We start from the raw sequence: 6,582 nt of genomic DNA on the forward strand, positions 1-6,582 counted from the left end.
AAACTAGAATATTTTGGTTTTTTAAGTAAAACACAATCCACGTTAGTTACCACACTACCCGCTAGCTGCTATATGTTTTGCATTGAGGTGATACTTGAGGCTCGATGTGCTGCGGTGATATGTGAATTCCTTGTTGCATAGCAACACAACCATGCTCTTATCGACGCTTCCATCCGTTGGTTTTTTGTAACAAAATGTCCCATCATCCACGGGGCCAACCAAAGCGTCTCATCAGCTTCTTCCTTCATGTTCACTGTGGTTTGTTGTTGTCTGAACTCATGAACGCTAGTTGGTGCTCCAGTATAATCGGTCCGCCTGAAACTCATCCAGTGAGAAACGTTCCGCGGTGCAAAAATAAGTGTGATTAAAATGCGTCAATTTTTTTTAACGCGTTAATTTTTGTGTAATTAATTAATCTTAATTAACGCGTTAAAGTCCCGGCCCTAGTAATTCATATTTGTGGTGGTGTAAACATGTGAACAGCAGTTAGTTATGAGAGTTATGAGTTGGTTATGAGACCAAATCGGTAAACGTCCTTTTTTATATCTATATAACCTTAAATATAACTTTATTGATCGTTGCCGTGGATACGCATTGCTCTGCTTCTCTCCTGATGACGGCTCGCCTTGTTAGTGACCTGTAGCCACGCCCCAAATCATACGATTCTTTACCTTCTATTTTCTTCTAAATGGGCCCATTATTAGAACTATTGACATTAAATTGTCTTGAAGATCATTTTTTACTAGCGATTGAGACCATATTGTTGTCCTGAAAAAAATTTCTGAGGTAATAAATCAAGTCAGAAGTTTTCAAATTTTGCACTGAAATGAATGGGCAGATTTTTTTTGCAGCCAAATTTAGCACCCCCTGCTGGAATTTTCGGTAGATTGCAGGCTTAAGGCACTTCCTGGTTGGCCTCCATGCTCAGACACGGAGATTGCCGCTTGGGTGCAACATCTACCATTCTCTGGTGAGCTGCTGCTGATACCAGAAAAAAGAAAAACACATCAAATATGTGGATCATCTAAGGCGCCACCACATTGAGGCCTAGAACAACATACACATTGTTTGCTAGCCAACTGTTAATATGTTTTGTTAATAAAATAATAAATGTTTTTGTTTAAATTGAGACTTGTGTAACATTTGTTATCATTGTGTCATTTTTATCATGTAAATGGAGAGAGAAAAGGCAATATCGGCTTCTAGAATCGGCCCAAAAAAATCAGCAGCACATATCGGGATCGGTTAAGACTGATGTCAAAATAATTGGTATCCATATCGGCCTTAAAAAACCTGTATCAGTCAACCACTAAAATGTACTTAGTTACATTCCACCAGTGACATTTGCAGCATTTTATTTTTATTATTTTGTAATACTTCCATTTTGCACTGAAGGGTCAAAAGTACATTTTTTTTTTATTTTTAGTACATTTGGCAACTGTTTACACTACATTTTAAATGTATCATTGTGATTTTTATTTTGTTGTACGTTTCTTATTTATACAAACTCAAAGATAATTTAAATATATATATATATATATATATATATATATATATATATTCTATAAAAAATATTTTGATATTCTTTTAGGACCCCTTGCCCACCCCTACGTACTGGTATACAATGACAATAAAGGCTTTCTATTCTTTTCTATTCTATATTTCTGTAATGCAAAATTTTACAAATAAATCTTCCTCTTCTCGTTGTATTCCTTGTCCCTGGCCTTAATACTCTTCCATATATTCTCTAAATAATCTATATCACTAAAATATTTACCTTTGTAATCCATGGATCTAAATGAGTATTATGTTGTCTTTATTCACCTCTATAGAGTATTTACAGTTATTTTCAAAACCTGTAATTTATTTACCTCAGTTAAGATATAAAAACTAATAATAATGTACTCCACACAAAACACACGGTTATTCATAATTGTTTAACTCTATGGAGTCTTGGACCATTCTCATGTCTTTTTTGTGTCTTTTTTTGGTCATTTTGTGTCTGTTGTTGTGTCTTTCTTTGTCATTTTGTGTCTTTTTGGGTCATTTTGTGTCTGTTGTTGTGTCTTTTTTGGTCATTTTGTGTATTTTTTTCTAGTGATTTTCTGTCTTCTTTTCTAGTCATTTTGTGTCTTTTCTTGTGTCTTATTTGGTAATTTTTGTGTCTTTTTTTGACGTCAGGAAAAAGTTGTTCTCCGGCGCTTTCGTGGACTCCAGAGGGTTAAGTTACATTTGACCTACTTTTGATGCAATATGGAGATATTTTAAGGAGGATTATTGTTGCTTTCAAACAATATTTACACACACAAAACAAAGTTTGACACAGCATATACACTAAAAAAAAAATCTGTTTAATTTACGGTAAAATCAGCAGTGGTTGCCAAAACTTCACCGTAAAAAATAAAGTGAGTGTATGTAAATGTAAATAACAGCAAAAACTGTCAGGATAGCTGTGTCATCATGGTATTTCTCCATTAATTTTACATGAAAATGTCATATTTTTACAGCAAAACTGTGTGTTTCCTACAGTTAACGACAGTACAATTTAAAGTTTTGTGCTATTTTTTGTTGAATTAAAGTTATTAAAAGTATCTACTACGGTGATGTACAATATTTAATTTCACAACCTATTTCTGATGTAAAATGACAGTGTTTTACTGTAATTTCTACAAACATTTTTACAGTGTACTTAAATGTAGATCTGAAGGACAAACGTGTAGGCGTTCACTTTTCTGTTGTTTTAAGAAATAAACCCCACATGATTACAACCTGTAGCAGCACATGACCCACTCACTTCTAAGGATTTAAATCAACTAGACGCTATTTGACAACCTGAGGAAGCAGTTAGGTTCAAGTTCAAGTCAAAATAGTTGTTCAAATTGTCAATTCTTATGACTTTTCATCGTTCGTCTGTTTTAAATGTTTGTTTGAACTGTGAATTAGCTTTAAACTAAGAAATAAAAGGCCCATTAACATCACCTGTAGCAGCACATGACTAAATGCGGTCAAATCTATCTGCACATCAGCTTTATTCCCCCACAGCTTCTTCTTAGATTGTTTTTAAATAAAGTGTTTTGTCCTTGTAGAGGTCAAAGGTCAGGCAGCTGTTCCGTTTCACATCGAAAAGCAGGTTTCGCTCCTGAAAGCTTGAAGAAAAAAGGCGCTCGAGCCGCAGCTTGTGTTCACAGAGTGGAAGCAGAAAACAGTTGAACGTCTCATCACTCACCGCTGCTGCAACAGCTGCTCCTCTAATCCATCGATCTGATCTGATGTGATCTGATCAGCCCCGATACATCTGACCACAGACTGATCGACAAGAACGTCAACCTGATGCTGGACAGCTTGTTCCTCACTTCTCCACCCTCGACACAACTCACTAAACTACTTCTGAAGGGGGAAAAAATGAAGAGTTCCGCCTGCGTTGCGTTCATGGACCCGCGAAAAAAACAGAATTCAGAGAAGGGAATAAAAATCAAACCAATTAAACTTTAGTTTTATTGTGGAGCTGTGACAATTTGTCAATTAATACATTAGTTGACTAAAGTAAAAAAGTATGCTGCAACTACGTGTATTCAAGCAAAATGCAAACAAACTTTGCTGATTCTGGAATGGTGACAGAATAATGAAAGACTAGAAAAATGCATTAAAAATCCATCAAATGTATCTATCTATCTATCTATCTATCTATCTATCTATCTATCTATCTATCTATCTATCTATCTATCTATCTATCTATATATATATATATATACATACATTTATACATTTACCTTTGTAGAAAGTCTGCTTCATATATATATATATATATATATATATATATATGAAGCAGACTTATATATATACATTTTATATAATAAAAAATAAACAAATAAACAAATATATAATGCCTATATATATATATATACATATATATATATAGGAATTAATGCATTGATGTCTGATATTTACTTTACTATTTCATTAAAAAATGTATTTATTTATTGAGCATTTTGTATTATTTTTATATTTCTGTTTTCATTTATTTTCCCCGTTACATTTTTCCCTAATTTATGTCCCACAACTTTTTTATTTCTATGTTAAATTCCTGATACTTGTCTATACATTTATTGCATTGCTTCTTCATTATAACATTATGCAAATTATTAAGTATGTTTGGGTTGAACAAGCAAGCCATTTTATATGAAATTTCAAGACAAGGAACAAGGAATATAAAAGATAATATAAATGGAGCCCACAATAAACATAGAGTAGTTTAACCAAGACACATGCACATCCACCAGTGTGTGTTTAAGGTCGGTAAGTGTCACAAGAACCATAAAACCATCTAGTTTTGCTGTTCTCTCGTTACGCACGTGAAGGCAGCATGTGTGTGAAGCAGCGGTGTAATGGCGCCACCATGCGGCCAGAGACAGAGTGTGCAGGTCTGGTTGCTCTGAGATCACTGCTGATCAATGGCCCAGTTTGGATTCCATAAACTGACAAAATGCAAAAAAAATATTCAGTTTTATTTATTTTACAAAACCAGAGAATATTTCAAGATTTGGGGAATTACCACAAAGACGAATATATATATATATATATATATATATATATATATATACACACACACACACACACACACACACACACACACACATATATATATATAAAGATCAAAATAGCTACAAAGGGAGACAAAATCATCAGAAAGGGACATAATATGATTGAAAGGGACATAAACAACGATGAAGAGACACAAAGAGCTACAAGGAGACAAAAATTAACACAAATTGACACAAAGGGACACAAAGTGATCAGAAAGGGACACAAAGAGCTACAAGGAGACAAAAATTAACACAAATTGACACAAAGGGACACAAAGTGATCAGAAAGGGACACAAACAGACAAACAGAAGCAAATTATCGCTAAGGGCCACAAAATGACCACAAAGAGCTACAAAGGGACACACGGTTATTAGAAAGGGACAAAAGATGATCAGCAGGACATAAAATGACCACAAAGAGGCACAAAACAGCTAAAAGGGACACAAACACTGCAAAGCATCCACAAAGTAAAAGTACCTATACCCCATTGTGAAAAGACTCCACTACAAGTAAAAGTCCTTCATTCAAGGATTATAAATGCTTTTGGAGTAAAAAGTACAGTATTCCCCTATTCTAAAATACAGTAGAAGAAGTATCAAAGTACAAGTAGGCCCACCTCACAATTGTCCCTAAGTACAGTACTTGATATAGGGCTGTTTCCGCTACCGGGCAATACCCAGAATGAGGCGGGTCTCACTTGCGTCCCTAATTTGAATACGAGCAGTCCGGAGCCGGCTTTTGTCAGGACTTTTTCCGTCCCTGTAGAAGAGCAGGGTCTTTTTTCTCCCCTGAAAACAGCCTGGTTACTGATTGGATAGATCGCTAAGCAGGAGGTGATGTAGTACTCTACACGACAACAACACACGCCATTTATAAAGGCCGGCGAAGCAGTGTTGCCAACTTAGCGACTTGTTGCTAAATTTAGTGACTTTTCAGACCCCCTTAGCGACTATTTTTCCAAAAAGCGATTGGCGACAAATCCAGTGACTTTTTCTGGTGTTATTGGAGACTCTTCTTAAGGAGCCGCAGGACTCGTAAGAACGAGTCTAAGCGGCACAGTCCTCCTGCAGCAGTCTCTCCCAGCTGCAGAGCCGGAGGGGATGTTGACCCCTTAGCATCCAGTCTGCAAATTGCTAATAGGCTAACAGTTAGCTCTGTAGCAGTACAGTGTGTATGTGCTGCTGCTGCAGGAGGTGTTCACTTAGCAATCTCTGTTTGTTTACAACAAGCACCAGACACTCTGTGCACAGTTGGCGATGCCGTTAATTCACAATCACTATGTTTATGATCAGCGGAGACTGCACAGTTAGCGACGGTGAAAACCATACGTCACCTCCAGAGTCTCTAAATCCCTCTGGGGGCTAACTTATAGTGGAGACACACAGAGTGAGAGGACTTTAGAGAGGGTGTGGCCTGAGACTTACCCAGTGGACACAAAATTGCCACAAAATGATCAAAGATGGAACAGAAACACAGCTGTGGCTCAGTTGGTAGAGTGGGTCGTCTTCTGGTCGGGGGGTTGGTGGTTCGATCCCTGACCATGGCAGCCTACATGTCGAAGTATTCTTGAGCAAATTGCTCCTGATGCTGCATTCATTGGTGTGTGAATGAATTCCCAATGGTGGCAGGTGGCACCGTTTAGGGTAGCCTCTGCCACCAGTATGAATGTGTGTGTGAACTGGTAAATGAAAAGAACATTTCACAAAAAGTCAAAGTGTGGCTTTTTAATAACTTTCCATTTCTGTATAAACAGACCTGTCAATCAACCTGGTGATAGTGTGGCTTTACATGCTGATCTCTGATTGGTTCTTTAAATTACTTTAGAAACATGAAACACCAAATATTTTATTTTCTGGAATTTCTCAACTCTGGACTGAACATACAGAAAAGCCCAGAGTTACTTACTTACTTGCTAACACACGCACACACACACACACACACACACACACAAACACACACACACACACACACACACACACACACACACACACAGGCACA

General features: G+C 36.7%; 1 protein-coding gene across 2 annotated transcripts in view; it reads right to left on the reverse strand.

Moving 5' to 3' along the window:
• The window catches only part of LOC131986603 (stromal interaction molecule 1-like), a 48,001-nt gene extending 44,639 nt beyond the window's left edge, over positions 1–3,362 (reverse strand). For both annotated transcript variants that reach the window (XM_059351638.1, XM_059351637.1), the window contains exon 1: positions 3,227–3,362. The gene's annotated coding sequence lies outside the window, so the exon portion shown is untranslated. The remainder of the gene's footprint in view (positions 1–3,226) is intronic.
• Positions 3,363–6,582: the final 3,220 nt, after the last annotated feature.

Source organism: Centropristis striata, chromosome 15, assembly GCF_030273125.1.
Source record: "Centropristis striata isolate RG_2023a ecotype Rhode Island chromosome 15, C.striata_1.0, whole genome shotgun sequence".
Taxonomy (NCBI): domain Eukaryota; kingdom Metazoa; phylum Chordata; class Actinopteri; order Perciformes; family Serranidae; genus Centropristis; species Centropristis striata.